Source organism: Arachis ipaensis, chromosome B5, assembly GCF_059453495.1.
Source record: "Arachis ipaensis isolate K30076 ecotype BB chromosome B5, ASM5945349v1, whole genome shotgun sequence".
Taxonomy (NCBI): domain Eukaryota; kingdom Viridiplantae; phylum Streptophyta; class Magnoliopsida; order Fabales; family Fabaceae; genus Arachis; species Arachis ipaensis.
In genome coordinates this window covers 46,152,333-46,179,573 of record NC_142440.1, presented here as the reverse complement: position 1 = coordinate 46,179,573, position 27,241 = coordinate 46,152,333, and positions in this window count along the sequence as shown.

The window sequence follows — 27,241 nt, the reverse complement described above, 5'->3', positions numbered from 1 at the left end:
CTTTTTCTTAAATTAAGAGGTTATTGGTTTTTATTTAGTTATTAAAAATTTTTCAAAAAAAAAATTTCTTGGTGTTCATCTTGATCTTCAAGTTGTTCTTAGTTGTTTTCTTCGTTTTTGATCTAAAAATTTTTAAGTTTGTTGTCATTTTATTGTTTTTCTCTTTCCTTATTAAATTCAAAAATTCAAAATTTAAAAATCAAATTTCAAAATTCAAATTTAAAAATTTTCAAAATTTAATTTTAAAAATTTTTCAAATTTCGAATCTCAAATTTCAAAATTCAAATCTTTTTCAAAAATCATATCTTTTTCAAAATATTTTCTTATCTTATTTCAAAAAATCAAATTTCAAAAATTTAAAATTCAAAATTTAAATAACCTTTTAATTTAAATTTGTTTTTATTTTCGTTTTTAATTTTTATTTGCTACTATGAACTCTCACCCTTTTGGCTATGAGTCTGGTTACAATTATGTTGCAGGAAGAGGAAATTACAAGGAGAACAGGCATCAAGGTTGGAACAATCAAAGATGGGAGGAGCCACAAGGATTTGATCAACCCTCATGGCAACAACCACCTCCAATGGACTATCAACAACCACCACCATATGCCTATGAACCCTTTCCTCAAAATAACTCTGGACCACCATACTCACAAGCCCCTTACCACCAAACACCTCCATATGATCCTAACCCACATCCACCATACCAACTACCCTATGAACCGAATGAGCCATACATAGATCCACCCCAACCTCTATTGGATAACAATACACTCATCTCTAACATCATCGGTCTCACCTCTACACTCCAAAATCTTATATCCCGCATGAACCAACCTTCTACCTCCAATATTCAACTCTCAAGCTCTAGTGCACTTCCTTTTCAACCACATAATGATCTTTTTATCCCATCACCACCCTCCATGGAAGAGCACCCACATCCATCAATCCAAGAGCAAGATGATCCAAATTATGCTATTGATATGGAACAGGAAAGAAGGAATCATCTTCGCGAATCCATACTTCATCAAGAGCTAGAGGAGGCCCTACGGGTAAAGGTAGGAGAGACCCTTGAAGATGAAAGAGTAGTTGAAAGGAGTTGTCATGGAAAGAAAATCATCGAGGATGAGTATGATTTTATACTTAAACAACTGGATAAAGCAACAATTATTAAAAAAGAAGAAGTGGTTGCAGACTTAAGAGATACTGTACCTCCATTAGAAAGTCCAGTCACAGAGCCTCCTTCCACGGTGTTTGATGTTGATGTTGAGGAGAGTGTACAACCTCCAAGGCATGTCATGGTTAAGGACTCGGAAGAGGTCGATCAAGAGATGGAGATTCAAGAAAAAGAAGCACAACCTCCCATGCCCTTGGTGAGCAATGAAGAAGAGATTGAACTGGAAGAAAGCTACCAAGAGGAAGAGGTTGATATTGAAGAAACTTGCAAAGAGGTGGAAGTTGTCAGAGAAGAGCACAAGGAAGTAGAGCCTGCAAATTCGTTAGAAATACCTCCACCTAAGTCACCATCATCCTTCACAACATTCAAATGGGTAAAATTTATATCCCTTATCTTTCTAATTCCACTTGAATATGGGCTACTGGAGACGGATGGTCAACTTAGAGCTCTTTGTGGCATTAAGAGTAAGAGAAAGATGGTTAGTTGTAAGAATTGTCCTGCAAGGTTCATTATGGTTGGAAGCTTTAAGTTTAAACGCAAAGGTTGGTGTAGAGCTCAATTGAATGGGTCTGGAAAGTTGTTTGGATGCTTCAGTGAGAATTCTAAGGCTGAACCACCCGGATGGAATCATGATAATCAACTTGAAGACGGGTGTAGAAACAAGATTTGGGATCTCAGAGGCCATTGGAATTACAAACATTGGTGGAGATTCCTGGATGAATACAAGCATAAGCCACCATAACAGGGAGCTCACCAAATGTCCAACTTAAGGACTCTAACTAAAAGTGCTAGGTAGGAGACAACCCACCATGGTATGATCGTTCTTTTTTTTCATTTTTATTTAGTTTTATTTGTTTTCGAGTTTTATTTTATTTTATTATATTGAACCTGGAGTTTTTGCATCACATTCATATTAACACTGCATTCTGCATTTTTTCAGATTAAAAAAAAAAGCACACACGCGACGCGGCAGCGTCGCTGACGCGTCTGCGTCACCAGTGCAATGGGAAGAAAAGAAAACGAACAGAAAGTCACGCGAGAGCGTGGCTGGAGGTGCGCCTTTAGCAAAATTTGACCCCATGCGACCGCGTCACCCACGCGGCCGCGTGACCTGAAAATCGACGTCAAAAGGGTGCATAGCCGAAAGATGAGCTGGAGTGATGTTGGACTGGCGCTAGATGCCCAGACCTTACCACGCGACCGCATGCCCTACGCATCCGCGTCATATCCCAATATTGGTCAACCACGCGATCGCGTCCCCTACGTGACCGCGTCACCCTAAAATTTGGCAATATGAGCTTCAAACAGAAAGTTACGCGACCGCGCGGCTGCCCTCGCGCTAATGGCACAGATCGATCCAAGCGACCGCGTGGATGACGCGTCCGCGTCATTTCATAGAAGCACTATCTGCGCGACCGCGTCACTCACGCGTCCGCGTCACAAGCGGCGCACAGAATATCCAGATCAGCCACTTTTCTTATCTTTTCTTCTCTAATCCTAATTTTTCTATCTTTTCTTATTCTTTCTTCCTTCTTTCTTACTTTATTTCTTTCACTTCTCATTCCTTTTCACCTTTATTCTATTTTATTTAATTTAATTGCATATTTTCATTCATTGCATTTTAATTTTGTGCATATTTTTATTTTCTTTTCTAAATTTATTATTTTTCCATTGGTGTTAAAAATTTCTTATTCAACTGTTACATCTTTTCTAGTATTTTCTTGGTGCTTATGACTTATTTTATTCTGGATAGCTAATATTATTTATATCAATGCCAATCTTTTATACCTGTATTACTTTTACATTGACATGAATTTTTATTATCTCTCCTTACCCACACTCTCTTCCCTATTTTTGCAAATTTTTGCACTCTTGATTCGCCATGTACTTCTACTGTTTTCTCATTTGCATGTTGTGGCTACCGTGTAATTGAGACCCTCATTATTTGGCATTAACCAACCCATGTTTTATTTGCTTTTTTTCTTTGTTTTGGGTTACTTTTCTTCCCTTTTTCTTTCAGGATGGCCACCAGGAAGAGGACTGGAAGACGTTTACATGGGGGAAGACAGACAAGTCCATCTGCACAATCCTTGAAGAAAAGCATCAGTTGGAACAACCCGTCCACCTGCACATCTTAGCATGCACCGAGGACGGTGCAATCTTTAAGTGTGGGGAGGTCGATACCGATCTCCATGGGTTAGTCACTCTTCTATATCAATACCAATGGTTTATTTTCCTTGTTAGTTGTTGCATTTGCATATTTGTTTGATTTTTGTGCATATTTTACCACTTGGTTGAAGTAATATTTTCTTTTTCAAGAAACCTTTTAGAGCATTTCACTAATTTGAATAAAATTTAATATTACACTTGTTTGAAGAAATATTATACTGGAACATGGTTTAGAGCTCGAACACACAAAACCTGTGAGATTTTTTGAGCCTATTTGAATTGGTTGCATTTTATCAACCAATAATTTATTTTTGGTGTGTGTTTTTCTCTCTAAAATTGTGATATTTGTCTTGCTTAATTCTATATTTCTATGGTTTGATGTATGCATGCACTTACATGATTGAGGCCTTTGTTTCACTAAGCTTACATATCCATATGGTCTTACCTTTCATTATCCTTTGCAAACCAATTTGAGCCTATTTTACCCCTTTGTTCTTTACTTTAGCACATCATTAACTCTAAGCGAAAAACAATAATGTCCTTAATTTGAATCATTGGTTAGCTTAGACTAGTGAAAGTGCTCATGAATTAAGTGTGGGGAAAAGTGGATTTGGAAATAATTGGTTTAAGAATTGGGTATTATATATCTTTATGAAAATGTTAAAGAAATATTTAGAACATGATTCATGCATTCAATATCTTAATCATATGCATTGAGAAAAATAAAAAATAATATATATATATAAGAAGTGAGAAAAAGAAAAGAAAAAAAAAGAAGAGCAATTAAGCAAAAAGGGGACAAAATGCCCCAAAGTAAATGGTGAAAGCAATGCATATGTACTGTACTTGAAATTAGAATGCATGAATATGTGAAAAACATGGTTAATGGATAGTTAGATGTGGTATTATGATTACATGGATTGTCTAAAGTTAGGTGGAAAGTTTAAGTTAATTAAGGATTCAGATTTTAGTCTACTTGACCAAATACAATCCTACCTTGACCCTAACCCCATTACAACCCTTAAAAGACCTCTTGATATATGTATCTGTGCATTAAATTTATGTTGATTGTTAGATGAAGAGCAAGCCTTAGAAAGCAAGGTTAGTGGAGAATTGAGAGAATCGAACCTAAAACACTTGAGTGATTAGAGTGTATACACTACCAGTGAGTGTTCGATGCTCAATTCCTTGTTCCCTGCTTTCATGTGCTATTTTCTTCTTGCAAGTCTATTTGTACTTCATTTTTATGATTTGAATTAGTGAAATCCAGTTCATATTTCTTCTTGAAGGATTTTTTTACTTTTAATTAAGTAGGTAGAATCATTTTGCATGTAGTTGCATTCATATAGATAGGTTGCATTTCATACTTTCTTACATTCCTCTTCATCTTTATAGCTTCTCTTGAGCTTAGCATGAGGACATGCTAATGTTTAAGTGTGAAGAGGTTGATAAACCACTATTTTATGGTTTATCTTGTGCTCAATTGAGTGGATTTTATCAACTCTTTACCCACTTATTCATACTATTTGCATGATTTTACATTTGCTTTCCTAATTATGTGCTTTGATTGAAAACATGCTTCTTTGGTCTTAAGTTCCCTATGATTAATCTTCTCTTATTACCATTAGATGCCTTGATATGTGTGTTAAGTGATTTCAGAGACTACAGGGCAGGAATGGCTCAGAGGATGAAAAGGAAGCATGCAAAAGTGGAAGGAATACAAGAAGTTGGAGAAATTGCTAAGCTGTCCAGCCTGACCTCTTCGCACTCAAACAGCTATAACTTTAGCTACAGAGGTCCACATGACGCGATTCTAGTTGTGTTGGAAAGCTAACGTCCGGGGCTTCGATTTGATATATAATATGCCATAGTTTCCCTGACGCTAGGCGACGCGGTTGTGTGATCCACGCGGACGCGTCGCAGTGGCGAAAAAACCAGCGTGGCAGATTTCTTCTCCAGCGATTTCTGGGCTGTTTTCGACCCAGTTTGCGGCCCAGAAAACACAGATTAGAGGCTATAAAGTGGGAGAATGCATCCATACATGAACAGGTTTTCATATTCACAATTTTAGGATTTAGATGTAGTTTTTAGAGAGAGAGGTTCTCTCCTCTCTCTTAGGATTAGGATTTAGGATTTCGCTTAGTTTTAGGAGTGACTCTCAATCCCAGGTTCAATGTTCTTTTTAATATTTTCCCAATTTTATTTATGAATTCTTCTATGTTACAGATTACTCTTTGAATTAATGCTAATTGAGGTATTTCAGAATTATGATTGCTTTCTTTTATTTATTATATAAATAATTTGAATTTCCCCTTTTGGCTTTGGTTGAGTCATTGGAGACACTTGAGTTATCAAACTCATTGTTGACTGAAAATTGGAATTCTTCAAGAATTAATTTGAGTTCCAATAAATCTAGCCTTTTCCAAGGAAAGACTAGGACCTGAGGAATAAAAATTAATTCATCCACTTAACTTACCTTCATAGTTAGAGGTTAACAAAGTGGGAGAAAAATCCAATTCTCATCATAATTGATAAGGATAACCAGGATAGGACTTCCAGTTCTTATACCTTGCCAAGAGCTTTGTTATTTATTATTTTAACGACTTGTTATCTTACATTACTTGCTCCTTCTTTCAAAAATCCCCAATTTACAAGACTCATAACCAATAATAAGAACACCTCCCTGTAATTCCTTGAGAAGATGACCCGAGGTTTGAATACTTCGGTTATCAATTTATTTAGGGGTTTGTTACTTGTGACAACCAAAACGTTTGTATGAAAGGACTTTTGAAGGTTTAGACTTTCCAGATCTCAGGAATGGCCGCCAATAATTCTAGCCTATACCACGAAGGTTCTAATCTTAGATTAGAAACCCAAGAGATATGCACTCAAGCTATTGCAGATAGAACGGAGGTGGTTGTCAGGCACGCGTTCATAGGTGAGAATGATGATGAGTGTCACTGATCATCACATTCATCAGGTTGAAGTGCGAGTGAATATCTTAGAATAGAAACAAGCGTGATTGAATGGAAAACAGTAGTAATTGCATTAATTCATCGTGACACAGCAGAGCTCCTCACCACCAACCATGGAGTTTAGAGACTCATGCCATCAAAGATACAATATGAAACGTGTAAAAATGTCATGAGGTGTTTCAATACAATAGCAAAAGGTCCTATTTAAAGAAAACTAGTAGCCTAGGATTTACAAAAATGAGTAAATACTGCAGAATCCACTTCCGGGCCCACTTGGTGTGTGCTTGGACTGAGCATTGAAGCTTTCATGTGTAGAGACTTTTCTTGGAGTTAAACTCCAGTTTTTTTGCCAGTTTGGGCGTTTAACTCCATCTTTTATGCCAGTTCTGGCATTTTGACGCCATAATTTTTATGCTAACTTGGAATGCCGGTTTGGGCCATTAAATATCGGGCAAAGTATGGACTATTATATATTGCTGGAAAGCCCAGGATGTTTACTTTCCAACGCAATTGAGAGAGTGCCAATTGGGTTTTTGTAGCTCCAGAAAATCCACTTCGAGTGCAAGGAGGTCAGAATCCAACAGCATCTGTAGTCCTTTTTCAGCCTCTGAATCAGATTTTTGCTCAGGTCCCTCAATTTCAGCCAGAAAATACCTGAAATCACAGAAAAATACACAAACTCATAGTAAAGTCCAGAAATGTGATTTTTATTTAAAAACTAATAAAAATATAATAAAAACTAACTAAAACATACTAGAAACTACCTAAAAACAATGCCAAAAAGCGTATAAATTATCCGTTCATCACAACACCAAACTTAAATTATTTCTTGTCCCCAAGCAACTGAAAATCAAATAGGATAAAAAGAAGAGAATATACTATAAATTCCAAATTATCAATGAAACTTAGCTCCAATTAGATGAGCAGGACTAGTAGCTTTTTGCCTCTGAATAGTTTTGGCATCTCACTTTATCCCTTGAAGTTTAGAATGATTGGCCTCTTTAGGAACTCAGAATTTAGATAGTGTTATTGATTCTCCTAGTTCAGTATTGTTGATTCATGAACACAGTTACTTTATGAGTCTTGGCCGTGACCCTAAGCATTTTGTTTTCCAGTATTACCACCGGATACATAAATGCCACAGACACATAACTGGGTGAACCTTTTCAGATTGTGACTCAGCTTTGCTAGAGTCCCTAATTAGAGGTGTCCAGAGCTCTTAAGCACATTCTTTTTGCTTTGGACCACGACTTCAACCGCTCAATCTCAAGTTTTTACTTGACACATTCACGCCATAAGCACATGGTTAGGGACAGCTTGGTTTAGCCGCTTAGGCCAGGATTTTATTCCTATGGGCCCTCCTATCCACTGATGCTCAAAGCCTTGGATCCTTTTTATTTTACCCTTGCCTTTTGGTTTAAAGGGCTATTGGCTTTTTCTGCTTGCTTTTTCTTTTTCTTTCTTTTTTATTTATTTTTTTGCCTATTTTTTTTCCGCAAGCTTTTCACTGCTTTTTCTTGCTTCAAGAATCAATTTTATGATTTTTCAGATTATCAATAACATTTCTCCTTTTCCATCATTCTTTCAAGAGCCAAAAATTTTAACATTCATAAACAACAAATTCAAAAGACATATGCAATGTTCAAGCATTCATTCAGAAAACAAAAAGTATTGTCACCACATCAAAATAATTAAACTAATTTCAAGGATGATTTCAAAATCATGTACTTCTTATTCTTTTGTGATTTAAAACATTTTTCCTTTAAGAAAGGTGATGGATTCATAGGACATTCATAGCTTTAAGACATAAACTTTAAATTTTATTAATCATGGAATAAAAATATGACTCAAAAATAAATATAAGAGCAGACCAATAATAAGAGATGACATAAAATTAAAAACAGAAAATAAATGACTCTTAAAATAGATTCTTAATAATAAAGGTTATCACAGAGTTAGGACTCAACATCCTTGATTTTGAGAAGTGGATGTTCCTTCAATCTGTGGGGTGTTTGGTCATTCAAGGGAGAGCTTATGGCGCTTCAGCTCCTGTAGCTCATGCCCCTGCTTCTCCTGTTCCTTAAGCAGCTTGCAGAGCATGCAGTTTTGATTCTGCTGTTCTTCCTTAAGTTGATCCACAGCTTCTTGCAGCTTGGTGACAGATGCTTCTAGGCGGGTCCAGTAGTCAATTTCAGGGATTTCTGGGAGGAACTCCTGCGCCCTCCTTTTGATGGAGTTATCTTGCACTTGTTGTCCTTCCATTGACTTCTTGGTGATTGGGTGTTCGTTTGGGATGAATTCATCTACTCCCATCCTCACCCCAGTATCTTTACATAGCAGAGAAATTAAGCTTGGGTACGCTAGTTTGGCTTCAGTGGAGTTCTTGTTTGCAATTGTATAAATCTCACAAGAAATCAGATAATGAATCTCCATTTCGTTTTCCAGCATAATACATTGAATCATCACTACTCTTTTGACAGTGACCTCTGAGCGGTTGCTAGTGGGCAGTATAGAACGCCCAATGAAGTCCAACCAGCCTCTTGCGACTGGTTTGAGATCTCCTCTCTTGAGTTGGTTTGGGACACCTTTTGAATTGGTTATCCACTTAGTTCCAGGGAGGCATATGTCCTCTAGAACTTGGTTCAACCCCTTATCTACTCTCACCATTCTCCTATTAAAGGATTCTGGATCATCTTGTAGTTGAGGCAGTTTGAAGACCTCTCTTATTTTGTCCAGGTGAAAGTAAATAATCCTCCCTCTGACCATAGTTCTGTAGGTATGAAAGGTGGTTCCAGTTATTCTCTGCTTATCTGTCAGCCACAGATTTGAGTAGAATTCCTGAACCATGTTTCTTCCAACCTTTGTCTCAGGATTAGCTAGAATTTCCCATCCTCTATTTCGAATTTGCTCTTGGATCTCCGAATATTCATCTTTTTTCAGATTGAATTTAACTTCCGGGATCACTGACCTCAGACCGATTATTTTGTGGTAATGGTCTGCATGTTCTTTGGTTAAGAACCTCTCTTGATTCCAAAGACTCTTTGGAGTATTCTCTTTCTTGCCTCTTGAATTGGTTTGTTTTCCCTTAGGAGCCATGATCTTAATGAGTCTTAGCTCGGTGATCCCGAAAAAACACACCAAACTTAGAGGTTTGCTTGCCCTCAAGCAAAAGAAAGGAAAGGAGAGAGATAGGAGGAGACGCAAATTCGAATGGTGGAGAGGTGGGGATGGCCGAATGTGTATTTATAAGTGGAGGGGAGGGATTTCGAAAATTTGAAAAAGATATGACATAAAGATATGATTGGTGAAAAAAAAAAGAACCATGATATGAAAAAGATGAGATTTTTAAATGGACAAGATACGAAGAGGTTAAATCTGAAAATTTGTTGATGCATCTAAGAATTAAGAGATGATATGATGAGTTGGAAAGGATTTGGAAAGAAATTGAGAAGATACTTGAGTTTTTGAAGAAGATTTGAGAGGGATTTAAAAGAAATTTGAAAAAGGATTTAAAAAATTGTTGAATTTTTGAAAATTGAAGGTGAATGATGAAAATTTGTAACATGTTTATGCAGAAAATTATGAGTCAAAACATGAAAGTTTGAAAAATTTTGAAGTGGAAAACAAAATCCTCTCCCCCTGCCTTTCTGGTGTTAAACACCCAGAATGGTATCCTTTCTGGCGTTTAACGCCCATATATTGGCCATTGTGGGCGTTTAACGCCCAGCCAGGTACCCTGGCTGACGTTAAACGCCAGAAATCTTTTGTTACTGGGCGTTTTCCTAAACGCCCAGGATGCTGCAATTCTGGCGTTAAATGCCCAGAATGGTACCCATTCTGGCGTTTAACGCCCAAAATGGTATCTTTACTGGCGTTAAACGCCTAGAATGGTATCCATTCTGGCGTTTAACGCCCAAAATGCCCCTTACTGGCGTTTTCTTGCCACTGAGCTCCTTTTCTCTGCTTTTTGCGCTGAATCCTTCTGTAACTCTGTGAATTCCTACAATTTGATGATTAATCTCAAAGAAAATTTATATCAAACTTCTATAAGTATTATTAAAACAAATAACTTGCTAATGGCTGGGTTGCCTCCCAGCAAGCGCTTCTTTATTGTCTTTAGCTGGACCTTGACTGAGCTTTATTCTAGTCTCAGTTTTGAGCATTCTTGCTCAAAATTGCTTTCAAGATAATGTTTGATTCTCTGTCCATTAACAATGAACTTTTTGTCAGAGTCAATATCCTGAAGCTCAACATATCCATATGGTGACACACTTGTAATCACATATGGTCTCCTCCAACGGGATTTCAATTTCCCGGGGAATAGTCTAAGCCTAGAGTTAAACAGTAGAACCTTTTGTCCTGGTTCAAAGACTCTAGATGACAGTTTCTTGTCATGCCACCTTTTTGCTTTCTCCTTATAAATTTTTGCATTTTCAAAAGTATTGAGTCTGAATTCCTCTAGCTCATTCAGCTGGAGCAATCTTTTCTCTCCAGCTAACTTAGCATCTAGGTTTAGGAATCTGGTTGCCCAGTAGGCCTTATGTTCTAGTTCCATGGGCAGATGATAGGCCTTGCCATAAACAAGCTGGTATGGAGAGGTTCCTATAGGAGTCTTGAATGCTGTTCTGTATGCCCACAGAGCATCATCCAAGCTTTTTGCCCAATCCCTTCTACGGGCAATTACAGTTCATTCCAGGATTCTTTTTAGTTCTCTATTAGAGACTTCAGCAGGCCCATTTGTCTGTGGATGATATGGAGTTGCTACTTTATGGCTAATTCCCCGTCACTGATTAGTACTCTGGGGACACCAAACCTGCAGAAGATATGTTTCTGGAGGAACTTCAGCACTGTCTTAGTATTATTAGTGGGTGTGGCAATTACTTCTACCCATTTAGATATGTAGTCTACTACCACCAGAATGTAAGTGTTTGAGTATGATGGTGGGAAAGGACCCATGAAGTCAATACCCCATACATCAAACAACTCAATCTCTAAGATCCCTTGTTGAGGCATGGCATAACCATGGGGCAAGTTGCCAGCTCTTTGGCAACTGTCACAGTTACGCACAAACTCTCGGGCATCTCTATAGAGAGTAGGCCAGTAGAAGCCACATTAGAGGACCTTAGTGACTGTTCGCTCACCTCCGAAATGCCCTCCATACTGTGATCTATGGCAATGCCATAGGATCTTCTGTGCCTCCTCTCTAGGTACGCATCTGCGGATCATTCCATCTGCACATCTCTTAAAGAGATATGCTTCATCCCATAAGTAGTGCTTTGCATTAGAAATTAGTTTTTTCATTTGCACCCTACTGTACTCCTTGGGTGTGAACCTCACAGCTTTATAATTTGCAATGTCTGCAAACCATGGTGCTTCCTGAATGGCGAAGAGTTACTCATCCGAAAAGGTCTCAGAGATCTCAGTAGGAGGGAGGGACGCCCCTGCTACTGGTTCTATCCGGGACAGGTGATCAGCTACCTGGTTCTCTGTCCCTTTTTTGTCTCTTATTTCTATATCAAACTCTTGCAGAAGCAGCACCCATCTTATAAGCCTGGGTTTTGAATCCTTCTTTGTGAGTAGGTATTTAAGAGCAGCATGGTCAGTATACACAATCACCTTTGAACCTACTAAATAGGATCTAAACTTGTCAATGGCATAAACCACTGCAAGCAACTCTTTTTCTGTGGTTGTGTAGTTCTTTTGTGCGTCATTTAGAACACAGGTGACATAGTAAATAATGTGCAGAAGCTTGTTATGCCTCTGTCCTAGCACTGCACCAATGGCATCACACATTAGTTCGAATGGTGATGTCCAGTCTGGTGCAGAAATAAATGGTGCTGTGACCAGCTTAGCTTTCAGAGTTTCGAACACCTGCAGACACTCTGTGTCAAACACAAATGGCGTGTTAGCAGCTAGCAGATTGCTCAGAGGTTTTGCGATTTTCAAAAAATCCTTTATAAACCTCCTATAGAATCCTGCATGCCCCAGAAAGCTTCTGATTGCCTTAACATTGGCAGGTGGTGGTAATTTTTCAATTACTTCCACTTTAGCTTGATCCACCTCTATTCCCTTGTTTGAAATTTTATGCCTAAGAACAATTCCTTTAGTCACCATAAAGTGACATTTTTTCCAGTTTAAAACTAGGTTGGTCTCTTGGCATCTTTTCAGAACAAGTGCTAAATGGTCAAGACAGGAGCTGAATGAGTTTCCAAATACTGAAAAGTCATCCATGAAGACTTCCAGAAATTTTTCTACCATATCAGAGAAGATAGAGAGCATGCACCTCTGAAAGGTTGCAGGTGCATTACATAGACCAAAGGGCATCCTTTTGTAGGCAAATACTCCAGAAGGACATGTGAATGCTGTTTTCTCTTGGTCCCGAGGGTCTACTGCAATTTGGTTGTAACCTGAGTAGCCATCCAAAAAGCAGTAGTATTCATGACCTGCCAGTCTCTCTAGCATCTGGTCTATGAATGGTAAAGGAAAATGATCTTTTCTGGTGGCTGTATTGAGCCTTCTGTAGTCAATACACATATGCCACCCTGTAACTGTTCTTGTAGGGACCAGTTCATTCTTTTCATTATGAACACTGTCATTCCTCCCTTCTTGGGGACAATGTGGACAGGGCTCACCCAGGGGCTATCAGAAATAGGATAAATAATCCCAGCCTCTAGTAACTTATTGACCTCTTTCTGCACCACCTCCTTCATGGCTGGATTTAGCCGCCTCTGTGGTTGAACCACTGGCTTAGCATCATCCTCCAATAGGATCTTGTGCATGCATCTTGTTGGGTTAATGCCCTTAAGATCACTTATGGACCACCCAAGAGCTGTCTTGTGTGTCTTCAGCACCTGAATTAGTGCTTTCTCTTCTTGTGGATTTAAAGCAGAGCTTATGATCACCGAAAAAGTGTCACCTTCTCCCAGAAATGCATATTTCAGGGATGGTGGTAGTGGTTTGAGTTCGGGTTTAGGAGGCTTATCCTCTTCCTGAGGAATTATCAGAGGTTCTTTTATTTCCTCTGGTTCCTCCAGATCAGGCTGAACATATTTAAAGATGTCCTCTAGCTCTGATTCAAGACTCTCAGTCATATTGATCTCTTCCACCAAGGAGTCAATAATATCAATTCTCATGCAGTCATTTGATTTATCTGGATGCTGTATAGCTTTGAAAACATTTAACTTGAACTCATCCTCATTGACTCTCAGGGTCACTTCCCCTTTTTGGACATCAATGAGAGTTCGTCCAGTCGCTAGGAAAGGTCTTCTAGAATGAGAGTTGCACTCTTGTGCTCCTCCATTTCCAGCACTACAAAGTCAGTGGGAAAGGCAAATGGCCCAACCTTGACAATCATGTCCTCAATTATGCCTGATGGGTATTTAATGAAGCCATCAGCAAGTTGAAGACATATCCGGGTTGGTTTAACTTCTTCAGTCAAGCCAAGCTTTCTGATTGTGGATGCAGGTATTAGATTGATACTTGCCCCAAGGTCACATAGAGCTGTCTTGGTACAAGTACCCTCTAATGTGCACGGTATCATAAAGCTTCCTGGATCTTTAAGCTTCTCTGGTAAGCTTTTCAGAATGACTGCACCGCATTCTTCAGTGAGAAAAACTTTTTCAGTTTCTCTCCAATCCTTCTTATGACTTAAGATCTCTTTCATGAACTTAGCATAAGAGGGTATTTGCTCAAGTGCCTCTGCAAACAGGATCTTTGTTTCAAGAGTCCTGAGATAGTCTGCAAAGCGGGCAAATTATTTATCCTGTTCTGCTTGGTGGAGTTTCTGAGGATAAGGCATCTTGGCTTTATATTCTTCAACCTTAGTTGCTGCAGGTTTATTTCCTACAGAGGTGATTGGAGAAGCCTTCTTAGAGGGGTTACTATCAGCACTTGCAGGTGTCTGATCCCTCATTGGCGTTTGAACGCCAGGATTGGGTGCTGGATGGGCGTTTAACGCCAGCTTCCCACCCTTTTCTGGCATTTAAACGCCAGAATTGGGCAGGGAATGGGCGTTTGACGCCAATCTTTCACCCTTTTCTGGTGTTTGAACGCCAGAATTATTCCTCTCTGGGATCTTGCTGTCCTCAGAGGGATTTTGGGCAGTGGTTTGGTCATCCTCTGTCAGTTGTTCCTTTCTTGACTTTCTGCTACTTTGAGCTGAATTATTCAATGTCTTCCTGCTCCTTAGTTGAACAGCTTGGCATTCTTCTGTTATCTGTTTAGATAGCTGATGTCTTGTTTGATTCAATTGTGCTTCCATATTCTTGTTAGCATTTTTAGTGTCTTGGAGCATCTCTTTAAATTTTGCTAATTGTTTTGTCATAAGGAGTAATTGCTGATGAAGTTCAATAATCTGTTCTTGAGGATTAAGATCAATAGTTACTGCCCTAGCCTCTTCTTTTATGGAGGACTCACTGCTTGAGTACAAATGTTGATTTCTAGCAACCGTATCTATGAGCTCTTGAGCCTCTTCAATTGTCTTTTTTATGTGTATAGATCCACCAGCTAAGTGGTCTAGAGACATCTGGGCTCTCTCTGTAAGCCCGTAATAGAAGATGTCTAGCTGCACCCACTCTGAAAATATTTCAGAGGGGCATTTCCTTAGCATCCATCTGTACCTTTCCCAGGCATTATAAAGGGATTCATGATCCTCTTGTTTAAAGCCTTGGATGTCCAGCCTTAGCTGTATCATCCTTTTTGGAGGGTAAAATTGATTCAGGAATTTGTCTGATAACTGTCTCCATATTTTTATGCTTGCTGTGGGTTGGTTATTTAACCACCTCTTAGCTTGATCTTTTACAGCAAATGGAAACAGTAATAATCTGTAGACATCCTGATCCACTTCTTTATCACGTACTGTGTCAGCAATTTGTAAGAACGGTGCCAGAAACTCAGTAGGTTCTTCTTGTGGAAGACCGGAATACTGGCAATTTTGCTGCACCATGATAATGTGCTGAGGATTTAGCTCAAAACTACTTGCTTTGATGGGAGGTATACAGATGCTACTCCCATATGCAGCTATAATGGGGTTAGCATATGACCCCAGAGTCCTTCTAGACTGCTCATTTCCACTTAGGTCCATGATGGAGAAAGGGAGATGATGTGGATTGCAAATAATATATATATATATATATATATATATATATATATATATATATATTCTCTTTTTTTATTTTGATTTAATTAAAAGTAACTGAATAAAATAAAACAAAATAAATGGAAGATAAAATAAAAGTTTCGAAAATTAGAAGAAAATGAAATAAAAGCAAATTGAAAACTAAATTAATTAATTAATTAAAAAGATTTTGGAATTAGCAATCAGAAAGATATGATTGAAAATTATTTTGAAAAAGATATGATTGAGAAGATATGATTGCAATTTATTAAAAAAAAAGATATGTTTGAAAATATATGATTGAAGAAATTAAAAAGATTTGATTTTCGAAAAAGATTTGAAAAGATCAATTTTTGAAATCAGAATTTTGACTTGACTAAAAAAAAGATATGATTTTGAAAATCTTTGACTAATTTAATGCAAAATTTCGAAATTTATGAGTAAAATAAGGAAAAGATATTTTTTTAATTTTTGAATTTTAATGAGGAAAGAGAAAAATAACAAAATGACACTAAACTTATAAATTTTAGATAAAAACAAAGAGAACAAACAAGAAAACTTTGAATGTCAAGATGAACACCAAGAACACTTTGAAGATCAAGATGAACACCAAGAACAAATTTTTGAAAAAATTTTAAGTAAATAAAAGCACAAGGGACACCAAACTTAAAATTTTTAGAAAATCAAACACAAATTTTCGAAAATTTAAAGGAAAACACAAAGAAGACACCAAACTTAGAATTTTTAAAGATCAAGAAAGAAATAAGAACATGCAAATTCGAAAAATTGAAAGAAAATAAAAGCATGCAATTGACACCAAACTTAAAATATGAAACTAAACTCAAATAAAAGACTCAAATTTAGTGACTCTAAACCAACAAAAAAAATAAATTATTCCTAATCTAAGCAACAAGATAAGCCATCAATTGTCCAAACTCGAACAATCCCCGGCAACGGTGCCAAAAACTTGGTGCACGAAATTACAATCACACTTTTGCAATTCCGCACAACTAACCAGCAAGTGCACTGGGTCGTCCAAGTAATACCTTACATGAGTAAGGGTCAATCCCACAGAGATTGTCGGCTTGAAGCAAGCTATGGTTATCTTGTAATTCTTAGTCAGGATATCAGTAATGATTCTTAGTTTTAATTGTAAAAAGTAAAAGAACATGAAATAAATACTTGTTATGCAGTAATGGAGAATAGGTTGAGGTTTTGGAGATGCTCTGTCTTCTGAATCTCTGCTTTCCTACTATCTTCATCTTCACACACGCAAGGCTCCTTCCATGGCAAGCTGTATGTTGGTGGATCACCGTTGTCAATGGCTACCATCCGTCCTCTCAGTGAAAATGGTCCACATGTGCTGTCACCGCATGGCTAATCATCTGTCGGTTCTTACTCATGTTGGAATAGGATCCATTGATCCTTTTGCGTCTGTCACTATGCCCAGCACTCGTGAGTTTGAAGCTCGTCACAGTCATCCTTTCCCAAATCCTACTCGAAATACCACAGACAAGGTTTAGACTTTTCGGATCTCAGGAATGGCCGCCAATAATTCTAGCCTATACCACGAAGGTTCTAATCTTAGATTAGAAACCCAAGAGATATGCACTCAAGCTATTGCAGATAGAACAGAGGTGGTTGTCAGGCACGCGTTCATAGGTGAGAATGATGATGAATGTCACTGATCATCACATTCATCAGGTTGAAGTGCGAGTGAATATCTTAGAATAGAAACAAGCGTGATTGAATGGAAAACAATAGTAATTGCATTAATTCATCGTGACACAGCAGAGCTCCTCACCCCCAACCATGGAGTTTAGAGACTCATGCCGTCAAAGATACAATATGAAACGTGTAAAAATGTCATGAGGGGTCTCAATACAATAGCAAAAGGTCCTACTTATAGAAAACTAGTAAGCCTAGGGTTTACAGAAATGAGTAAATGCTGCAGAATCCACTTCCGGGCCCACTTGGTGTGTTCTTGGGCTGAGCATTGAAGCTTTCATGTGTAGAGACTTTTCTTGGAGTTAAACGCCAGTTTTTGTGCCAGTTTGGGCGTTTAACTCCAGCTTTTATGCCAGTTCTGGCATTTTGACGCCAGAATTTTTATGCTGACTTGGAACACCGGTTTGGGCCATCAAATCTCGGGCAAAGTATGGACTATCATATATTGCTGAAAAGCCTAGGATGTCTACTTTCCAACGCAATTGAGAGTGCGCCAATTGGGCTTCTGTAGCTCCAGAAAATCCACTTCGAGTGTAGGGAGGTCAAAATCCAACAGCATCTGCAGTCCTTTTTTAGCCTCTGAATCAGATTTTTGCTCAGGTCCCTCAATTTCAGCCAGAAAATCCCTGAAATCATAGAAAAACACACAAACTCATAGTAAAGTCCAGAAATGTGATTTTTATTTAAAAACTAATTAAAATATAATAAAAACTAACTAAAACATACTAGAAACTACCTAAAAACAATGCCAAAAAGCGTATAAATTATCCGCTCATCAGAAGGCTAGTATGGTTAATTGATGCTCAATTGCATTAGATTTTATTTAATTGAAGTTTTCATCTAGGATATTTTTTTGAAATCTTTGGAAATCATGAAGACTTTGAAAAAGCAAATATAGTTACAGCAAGAAAAGCCATAGGGAAAGAATGAGAAAGCTGAAGGCTCTGAGTACCAATGACAATTTCATTGTTAAGTACTTGTGGTGTTTATGTATCAAGCAAAAAGCTTGAAAAGAAAACACTTAGAGTCGTAGTTTTGTTATCAACTCATGGGGCAAAGCACCCAAAAGGAGAAGCTAATAAGAAAATCAAAAGCTTGTTTCAAGGAAGAAGTATAAGGAAAAGATTTCATAAAATGAGCTAGATAGAAGCATCAATCATTTATATTTCTTTTGTGATTGTGGCATGCATAGAAAACTAGCCAACCATGAACATTGAGTTGCTATTCTTCTTACCTTGGATTGTCAATTTCTACTGCATGATTCTTTTCTTGCTTGGGGACAAGCAAGATTTAAGTTTGGTGTTGTGATGACATGTCATCATGTCATATTTTTTCTATGCTTTTTTATACAAGAAATTAATGATTAATTCTTAAATGTTGAGTGTTTTTGTGCTTAAATGGTATATTTCCTTGATCTTTTGATTTTATAAATTTTGTAGGAAATAAGTGGAAAAAGAAGCAAAATAGCACAAAATCAGCTCAAAAGAAGAAAAGAAGAATTTTGTGGCACACTTTGAAGTTTGAGCACGCTTTGAAACCTTAGGCCACGCTTTGGCCCATGACCATGAAGCCGTAGCATTTAGTAATGCCTTATGCATTCATTAAAGCATGCATGCATTTAATGATGCCAATTGGCCAATCAAGCTTTACGTAATGCATTACTAAGTAATATAAAGTAATTGGCATTATGTATTCATTAGCTTATGTATTCATCAAATGAAAGCATGCATGCATGAGGCATTTAATCATTATTGCCAAGTAAAAATGAATGCATTATTAAATCAATGCCAATGCGTTAAAGTAAAGCATGCATGCATTTAATTAATTAATACCATCGTGCATTGGCATTGTTAATTAAAATGAAAGCTTTTATTAGTAAAAAGATAGCAAGCATTCATTAATGAATGAGCGCTACGTTGAAACAAGCAACGTTTTCGGGCCCTCAACAAGGGAAGCAACAAGTAGCGCTACGTTACTTTTACCAACTGAGCGCTATACAATTGAAGCTTGGCACAAGGAAATTAGTTCCAAATGGGAGAGCCAGGATTCGAAATTGGAGACCATGCTCAAAGACAAAAGGGTACTGCGTTGTTTCTTTTAACTGAGCGTTAGTGCCAAAGGAATTGTTGGCACAAATGGAGTCAGCAGGGCTCGAAAGTGGGAGCCTCAAATCCAAGCAAGGGGCGCTCCGTTTCCTTACCTCACTGAGCGCTACCATGCACAAGGAAATGGGCTTGGCACGAGACAAAAATTGGAAGGCACACAAAGTCATTGAGCACTGCGTTCAAATCACCAATGGAGCGCTACAATTGAAGCCTGGTTCGAAGCCTGGGACAAGGCCAGTGAGTGCTACGTTCTCTCACTTAACTGAGCGCTCCACTGGAGCATGCCTCCAACCAAAATCGAACCAAGCAACCCTGACCCATGCCACTTGAACCAAGCCATCCGGATTCACTCCTCTTCAAATCCAAAGCAAGCAAAGCCCATTGTCATCACTCAAAGGCACAAGAGATAATTAGATTAGGAATTTCATTTAATTATAATTTGTTTTTAATTTCAATTTCATCTTGTGAAGCCTATAAAAAGGCATCTGTTCCATTTTAGAAAAAAGGCTGGCTTTGGTAGAGAGCAATAGGAGTAGGATTAGAATTAGAATAGAAGGCATCTCTTCTTGAAACACTTTAAATTTTCTGCACTTTTATTTTTCAATATTGGATTTATGAAATTTCATTTTCTGCAACCTTTTGCTACAATTTCTTCCTCTGCAATTTCCTTTCTATTTTGATTGAGAGGGAGCAATTAAGCTCTTGGCTTTCTTTCTTTTTGCTATTTCATTGAAATTGTTAATTTCTCTTTGAGATTTCAGATCTAAGTCTTCTTGAGCTTGATTTACTCTTCTGTATATTTACATTCTGCAACTTTACAATTGAGCTTGCTGCAAATCTGAATTTACTTTCCTGCAATTTAATCTTTCTGCAAGTGTTCTGAGTTCTGATCTATTGCTTTCTTTAATTTCCAGCACCCAGCCCCCTTTACTTTTCATGCAATTTACCTTTCTTGTCATTTAAGATTTTGCCAATTTACCTTTCTGTCCACTTTACTTTCTGCAATTTATAATTCATTGCAATTTACATTTTGTTGCTTCAATTTCACTCAATTCACCAATGTTAGTTTGACTAAACTAATCACCTACTAAAGTTGCCTGATCCATCAATCCCTGTGGGATCGACCTCACTCTAAGTGAATTTTACTACTTGATGCGACCCGGTACACTTGCAGGTGAATTTTGGTGTAAAATTTGATTTCCAACCCATCAGTGACCATTTGTATCGGCGTAATCCATAGTGGGGGCATCGAGCACCTTCTCGAAATCATTATTCTTACTATCGAGGTCGTGCTAGAGGTTACCCACGAGGAAGAGGAGGAAGGAGAGGTTTCAATCAGAATAAGAAACTTTCGATTGAGACAGGAAAGGAACTAAGCAAGGGGGCAACGCCTTCTGTGCATTCTAGAATCATTTTTCCTTCTGATGGAGAAACTTACCCTAAAGAAATTCCATCACCTGCGAAGATGGAAAAGGGCAAGGCAATAGCCCAATCTTCTGGAATTGATAAAAACAAAGATGTTGATGTGGATGAGGAATACTTCGATGAGGGCGATGATGATATGGTTGGGACAATATCGATCATTCCCACTGAATATTTGGGGGAGTATGAAGGAGATCCTGATGCAGATTATGATTCAGAGGATGAGCCAGGTTACTTATTATGGCCTACTGAGAAGCAGATGTCTCACCTTCGTCCACTTTATATAACAACTACTTTAAGTGGGATAAAGGTGAATAAGGTTTTGATTGATGGTGGTGCTGCAATCAGTTTGTTGCCAGAAAGGATGTTAATTAAAGTAGGGAAGCATCTTGATCATTTAGTCCCTACAAATATTGCTGTGACAGATTTCAATGGGGCTTCGACTCCATCAAGGGGATTGGTTACTCTGACTGTAAAGGTTGGCTCATCTGAGCGTAATACTGTCTTTGTGGTGGTTCCTTTGAGAGCGAGTTATAACGCTTTGTTGGGACGAGACTGGATACATGGTGTGGGAGCTGTACCTTCTACAGTGCATCAAAGTGTGCTTTTATGGACTAATAAGGGTAAACCTGAAACCGTCAAGGCAGATTCAAATTTATACGTCGAACAAATGCATGTCGATTTCGGGATTTATAATCGTAAGTTAAGGCCCTTAGATGTTGATCGATCACTGAGTCCTTATAATTGTGAAGGGTGCTACTTGTCCTCGGAAGACCTTTCGGTGAAGTTGCATTATCCAGAGTTGGATTGTGAACCAACTGGTTGCGATTGCCTCTCTTGAAAATTTGGAAGGGACTGCTGCATGGACCAGGTTGAGGAAGTTTCCAACTACCTGGTAATATTACAAAATTATTTAAATAATTCGCGGTTATTAGAGAATAAAGATGATTCTTCTGATGAAGTTGAATCTGATAGGTTAGTAAGTTTGTTAATTGTAATGTGTCCGATTCGACGTTCCCAGTCAAATTTAGTTACAATTTCCTTATGCCTTGTAATGAAACTAATGATGCGAGCCGGACTGCCGATTTAATAGCAGAGGCCCATTGTGTAGAAAATAAAAGTGATGGTGATTTAATCAAAGATCCGATTTCTTCTATTTCTGATGATTCTATTGATTTCACTTTTGATTGCATCTATGATTTGGAACCTTTGGGATTTGAAAAATGTTCAACCAAAGAGGATGATTATTATAAAGGGTTTGAATCTCAAGATCCCTTAGAAGAAATTAATTTAGGGACTCTTGATGATGTTCGAATTACATATATTTGTAAAGATCTTGTTGATCCTTTTCGAACTGAACTCTTTAATCTTTTATATGAATTTAAAGATTGTTTTGCTTGGGATTATCATTAGATGCTTGGTCTCGATCGTTCATTGGTAGAACATTGATTAGCATTGAAACCTAATGCTCGACCTGTAAAGCAGACTCCAAGGAGTTTTGCTCCTGAAATCAATATTAAAATTAAAGAATAAATAGAACGCTTAATCAAAGCGAAATTTATTCGAACTGCACGTTATGTGGAGTGGGTATCAAACATTGTCCCTATTATGAAGAAGAATGGGAAGTTAAGAGTATGCATTGATTTTCGAGATTTGAATAATGCTACTCTAAAAGATGAATATTTTATGCCTATCGCAGATATGTTAATCGATTCTGCGGCAGGAAATGAAATTTTTAGTTTCATGGATGGATATTCTGGATATAACCAGATTTTTATTGTAGAAGATGATGTGGCTAAAACTACTTTCCGTTGTCCTGGAGCATTAGGTACATATGAATGGGTGGTTATGCCTTTTGGTTTAAAGAATGCTGGAGCAACATATCAGCGTGCAATGAATGCCATTTTTCATGAACTCATTGGGAAGTTTATGGAGGTATATATCGATGACGTAATGGTCAAATCGATTTTCGTGAGTCAACATATTGACCACTTAAGAAAGGCATTCCTTACTATGAGGAAGAAAGGTTTAAAAATGAATCCGTTGAAATGTGCTTTTGGAGTATTGGCTGGAAATTTCTTGGGATTTGTTGTTCATAAGAAAGGAATAGCTATTGATAGAAATAAAGTAGATGCAATATTAGCATTGTCTGTACCCAAATCAAAGAAGGAAGTGCAATCTTTTTTGGGTAAAGTAAATTATCTTCAGAGATTCATCTCGAATCTTTCAGATCGAACTAGGGTATTTGCGCTTTTAGTGAAATAAAAAAATGGTTCAAAATTCGAATGGACCACAGAACATCAATCGACGTTTGATTCAATCAAGGCATATTTGTCAAAAGCCTCGATTATGGCGAATGTTCGTCCATCTGAGTCTTTAAAATTATATACTGCAACATCTGAAGATACTATTGGATGTATGTTAGCCCAGGATGATGAAAACGGGCATGAGCGAGCAGTTTATTACCTTAGTCGAGTTTTAACTGACATCGAAGCAAGGTATTCTCCAATCGAGAAATTATGTTTGTCTTTATATCATGCATGTATGAAATTAAAGTGTTATATGGTGGCTAAGTCAGTGGAAAGTTATAGCACAAACTGACCTGATCAAGTATATGTTAAGCTTCCCTATGTTAAGGGGACGTTTGGGGAAGTGGATGCTGGCATTAACAAAATTCGATTTACAATATGTTCCAGCCAAGGCTGTGAAAGGGCAGGTCATTGCCAATTTTCTTGTAGATAATTCGAAAGATCTGAATGACCAGGGCCAAACATAATCGAAGTAGAAAGCAGTTATTAGAAATTGTATTTTGATGGATCTAAGCATAAAGATAGTGCAGGAGTTGGGATTCTCATTATCTCACTAGAGGATGTTCCATCAGAATTCTTGTTTGAATTAAAGTATCCTTGTTCGAATAATGTGGCTGAATATGAAGCTCTGATTTTGGGTCTTGAAATTTTAATCAGCAAAGGAGCTTTAGATGTTCAAATTTTAGGGGATTCATAGTTAGTTTTAAAGCAGTTATCGAAAGAATTTAAGTGTAATAATGAGACGTTACAGAAATACTTAGTAACTGCTTGGGAATTATTAACGTCTTTTCGAAAGATTTCCTTGGTGCATATCCCTAGAATTCATAATGAAATTGCTAATGAGTTAGCCCAAATTGCTTCAAGGTATCGGGTTGGTCCGGAGACTCTTAGAAAATTATTTTGTATCCATCAAATTTTAGTACTAGTGAATGAAAGAGAGGTTTTGTGTATGGATGAATGGGAGGATTATGATTGGAGAAAGCCTATTCCTCTTTATTTAAAGGATCCCAATGTTGCAGTTGATAGAAAGATAAAATTACGAGCAATGAATTTCGTTTTATTGGCTGATGAACTGTATAAAAAAGGGATTGATGGGAGTTTGTTAAGATGCTTAAGTCTAGATGATCAGAACGTTGCCTTAGGTGAAGTCCATAATGGAATATGTGGTGCCCATCAGGCAGGGAAGAAAATGAGATGGGTATTATATCGAAATCATGTATACTGGCCGTCCATGATAAAAGATTGTATTGAGTATACGAAGGCATGTCAGGAATGTCAGAAACATGGTTCAATACAACAGATTCCAGCGGCTGAATTGCATTCGATAATAAAGCCATGGCCATTTAGAGGTTGGGCTCTGGATTTGATTGGATTGATCAATCCTCCTTCATCAAAACAACACAAGTTTATTTTAGTAGCTATTGACTATTTCACAAAATGGGTTGAAGCAGTTCCGTTGGTAGAAGTTGGTCAAAATAAAATAATAGACTTCGTTGAGGAACATATTATCCATCGATTTGGAATTCCTCAGACGTTAAGTACTGACCAAGGAACTATGTTTACTGGCCAGCGAATGAAAAATTTTGCAGCTTTGAGAAGCATTAATATGGTTACTTCAACTCCTTATTATGCATAGGCTAATGGACAAGTAGAGGCGGCAAATAAGATATTGGTAAGCTTGATTAAAAAGCACATCGGGAATAAGCCTCAAAAGTGGCATGAAACTTTAAGTCAAGTATTGTGGGCTTATCAAAATTTGCCCAGAGATTCGACAGGAACATCACCTTATAAATTGGTTTACGGCCATGATGCAGTGTTACCATTAGAAATCAATTTGAATACTTTAAGAGTAGCAAGACAGAATGATTTGCTAGTTGATGATTATTAGAATGTGGTGCACGAAATTGTGATCATCAATGGCGCCAAAAACTTGGTACACACAATTGTAATCTCAACTCTTTGTCACAACTCCGCACAACTAACCAGCAAGTGCACTAGATCGTCCAAGTAATAAACCTTACGTGAGTAAGGGTCGATCCTACGGAGATTGTCGGCTTGAAGCAAACTATGGTCATCTTGTAAATCTCAGTCAAACGAATTCAAATGGTTATGGAGAATTGATAATTAAAAGATGAATAAAACATAAAATAAGATAGAGATACTTATGTAATTCATTGGTAGGAATTTCAGATAAGCGTATGGAGATGCTTTGTTCCTTCTAAACCTCTGCTTTCCTATTGTCTTCATCCAATCATTCATACTCCTTTCCATGGCAAGCTTTATGTTGGGCATCACCATTGTCAATGACTACTTCCCGTCCTCTCAGTGAAAATGGTCCAAATACGCTGTCACCGCACGGCTAATCAGCTGTTGGTTCTTAATCATGTTGGAATAGGATCCATTGATCCTTTTGCATCTGTCACTATGCCCAACACTCGCGAGTTTGAAGCTCGTCATAGTCATCCCTTCCCAGATCCTACTCGGAATACCACAGACAAGGTTTAGACTTTCCGGATCTCAGGAATGGCCGCCAATAATTCTAGCCTATACCATGAAGGTTCTAATCTTAGATTAGAAACCCAAGAGATACACATTCAAGCTTGATTGCATGTAGAACGGAAGTGGTTGTCAGGCACGCGTTCATAGGTGAGAATGGTGATAAGTGTCACGGATCATCACATTCATCATGTTGAAGAATGAATGGATATCTTAGAACAGAAATAGGCTTGAGTTGAATAGAAAAACAATAGTACTTTGCATTGATTCATGAGGAACAGCAGAGCTCCACACCCTAATCTATGGTGTGTAGAAACTCCACCGTTGAAAATACATAAGAACAAATGGTCTAGGCATGGCCGTGAGGCCAGCCTCCCAAAATCGTCTAAGATAGCATAAGGCTAATCAAAGATCTTAAAGTCTGAAAATACAATAGCAAAAGGTCCTATTTATAGAGAACTAGTAACCTAGGGTTTACAGAAATGAGTAAATGATGCAGAAATCCATTTCTGAGCCCACTTGGTGTGTGCTTGGGCTGAGAATTGAAGCTTTCACATGTCGAGACTTTTCTTGGAGTTAAACGCCAGCTTTTGTGCCAGTTTGGGCGTTTAACTCCAGCTTTTATGCCAGTTCTGGCGTTTTGACGCCACAATTTTTATGCTGACTTGGAACGCCAGTTTGGGCCATCAAATCTCGAGCAGAGTATGAATTATTATATATTGCTGGAAAGCCCAAGATGTCTACTTTCCAACGCAATTGAGAGCGCATCAATTAGGTTTTTGTAGCACCAGAAAATCCACTTCGAGTGCAGGGAGGTCAGAATCCAACAGCATCTGCAGTCCTTTTTCAGCCTCTGAATCAGATTTTTGCTAAGGTCCCTTAATTTCAGCCAGAAAATACCTGAAATCACAAAAAAATACACAAACTTATAGTAAAGTCTAGAAATGTGATTTTTGAATAAAAACTAATAAAAACATAATAAAAACTAACTAAAATATACTAAAAACATACTAAAAACAATGCCAAAAAGCGTATAAATTATCCGCTCATGACAACACCAAACTTAAACTGTTGCTTGTCCCCAAGCAACTAAAAACGAAGTAGGATAAAAAGAAAAGAATATACAATATATTCCGAAAACATCTATGAAGATCAGTCTTAATTAGATGAGCGGGGCTATTAGCTTTTTGCTTCTGAATAGTTTTGGCATCTCACTTTATCCTTTGAAGTTTAGAATGATTGGCATCTATAGGAACTCAGAATTCAGATAGTGTTATTGATTCTCCTAGTTCAGTATGTTGATTCTTGAACACAGTTACTTTATGAGTCTTGGCCGTGACCCTAAGCATTTTGTCTTCCAGTATTACCACCGGATACATAAATGCCACAGACACATAACTGGGTGAACCTTTTCAGATTGTGACTCAGCTTTGCTAGAGTCCCCAATTAGAGGTGTCCAGAGCTCTTAAGCACACTTTTTTTTGCTTTGGACCACGACTTTAACCGCTCAGTCTCAAGCCTTTCACTTGACACCTTCACGCCACAAGAAGATGGTTAGGGACAGCTTGGTTTAGCCGCTTAGGCCAGGATTTTATTCCTGTGGGCCTTCCTATCCACTGATGCTCAAAGCCTTGGATCCTTTTTATTTTACCCTTGCCTTTTGGTTTAAAGGGCTATTGGCTTTTTCTGCTTGCTTTTTCTTTTTTCTTTCTTTTTTTTTTCTTCTTTTTTTTTCGCCATTTTTTT